Source organism: Lemur catta, chromosome 4, assembly GCF_020740605.2.
Source record: "Lemur catta isolate mLemCat1 chromosome 4, mLemCat1.pri, whole genome shotgun sequence".
Taxonomy (NCBI): Eukaryota; Metazoa; Chordata; class Mammalia; order Primates; family Lemuridae; genus Lemur; species Lemur catta.
Genome location: NC_059131.1, coordinates 49317717 through 49319958, shown reverse-complemented (window position 1 = coordinate 49319958; position 2242 = coordinate 49317717). Strand labels below are relative to the sequence as shown.

The following is a 2242-nucleotide window of genomic DNA, read 5'->3' as shown; positions in this document are numbered from 1 at the left end:
AATTCTGTAGGTGTTGTGGTATAAAAGGAGACATATTAGCATTCTTTAAATTCACACTCACTTTTAGAAACATGAAATGCTGAAAAGCTATTATTTAAGCCTGGGAACCTTCTCCCACTGACTAGGTTATCAAAATGGAAATGTCCAGAATGACCAGGTGCATTTGCTCAACCAAAAAAAAGTGTTTCAGTTCTACTTACTGCAATGATAGCTTGTAAAGGCTTCATCAAAGGGTTTGTAACTTGCTTTTCAAATTATGATTAATGGGCCTACTCTTTTCATAGCTAGTTTCCTATGGAAAGAAGATTCAAATAATATTCTCCATGCTACTGTGGTCTGTTCTTAATAGTGACTGCCACAAGCCTGACTCAGTCAATTTAGATTTAGAAAAAAATAATAAAACTCAGGTCTCATGCCTGTGAATGAATGGGGAGTAGAGAAAGAGATTTTTTTAGTACCTGAAAAGTTCCAGCAAAACTAAGCCTCATTGCCAAGGGTGTGCCAGCTGTTCCGGGCAACGCCTTTCCTGCAGTTAGGGAGTACAAGAGCACATACGTCAAGTATTATTTGGTGACAAGAATAGAACATTATTCTGAGCAATAAAGTGTTATTCAAATTCTACCAAAGTACACAGATGCTGTAACATGGTAATTATTCTAAGAAAGAGTGTTTAATTTAGAAATTACCTAACCTTTTTGGTTTCTATTTTTGATGACATTTGTAATCTAAATGAGCAACAACCCTGTGCCTCTCAGTCTTTTCCATCAAACTCCAAACCTGATTTGCAGGTTTATTTTGGAATCAGCAACACATTTATTAGCGTTCAATCTGGATCTCAGAGATGTAAGGCCATTTTAGGTCCAGGTAATCTGCAGACAAGGAATGGAGAAATAAAAGGAATTAGTGCTATTGTTTTCAAGCAAAGCAGAAGAGTAACTATGTCACCATTTGACTGTCATTTTCCCCTCCTGTCTGCCCCAAGAAGTCTGGGCAGAAGAGGAAGTCACAGAATGGCTGATGTTTGTTCACTGTTAGGACTTTAGCCTTTCCCTGTGAACCAACAGAATAATCAATCCAACCTTGATTATACTTAAGTTTTAGAGCTTCAGCAAATCCACTCATTAAGTCATTCTTTTGGCAATAATTTTTCAAGCACTTATCTGTACTGGGCTCTGTGCTAAACTATGAGTATATACAGAATGATCAGAAAAGGTCACCATTCTCCAAAAACTTACTACCCAGTGACGGTGGTACTAATTTCAGTTATAGAAAGAATCGGCATGCATATAGGAAGTGATCAAAAGGAAATATGTACAAATGTTCAAAATGTTTAGATGGAATTGTGGGTAATTTTTTTTAATTTTCTGAACTTCCAATAATGTTCTTATATTTCTGTAACTATATTCCCTTAATGTTTTTGATTTTTAAAAAAACACCAGTAATCTCAAGTCCTAGTGTTAAAAATTGAGTGATGATTTCTTCAAATAAAGCTACTTTAAGTAATAGTCCATTATAAGTAACAGACAGTTGCCTTTTTTCCTTTTTCTTTTCTTTCTTTCTTTTTTTTTTTTTTTTGGTGTGCCCCAGGCATGAAACAGCTTTGGCTACCAACCCAGGCAACAAGCTAGGATAAATAAAGGACTGTCCATCTGCTCTGCCCCTGACTGATGTAAGAGCAACACCACCAATGAGGTGTCTTTGCTCATTGCCAGGGGGCAACAGTTGCTTTTTAAAAACATACAATCATAATGTAGATTCTATCATATGCATAATACAGTTATTATAGCAAATCCACTTAAGGCTTCCTGGGAGGAGGGAAAAGGTCATGGGTAAAAACCAGAGAATAAAATAGCTTATGCTATTTTAGGCCCTCCAGTGAGGACAGTGAGAGAAATGACCCTTTTTAACCTCTATGCAAACCATGATGTCATTTACTACGCACCTACAATATGGTGGCTAAACTTACCAGGAAACACTTGAGCAGCCTCGGAAATTGCGCCATTAGTATATGTAGTCTGTCTCATAATACTGACAAAAGCACTTCTTGAAATGTCTCAAAGAAAAGAAGTATTAATGTAAACATGTAACAGCTATAGTGGTTGTCAGACATGGACCAATAGTAGTCAACGGTTTTACCCACAAACCAAATTACTGTTAGGATCCCACCCACTTGCATCTGAAAAAACAGAGCCATGAATTCAAGGCCCCTGACAGTGCTGTGAATATTATGAACACTGTCCTG

General features: G+C 36.9%; 1 pseudogene; it reads right to left on the bottom strand.

Annotated features, from left to right (window-relative positions):
• Positions 1 to 1574: 1574 nt before the first annotated feature.
• On the bottom strand, positions 1575 to 1718 carry LOC123637637 (annotated as a pseudogene).
• Between the last annotated feature and the right edge of the window lie 524 nt (positions 1719 to 2242).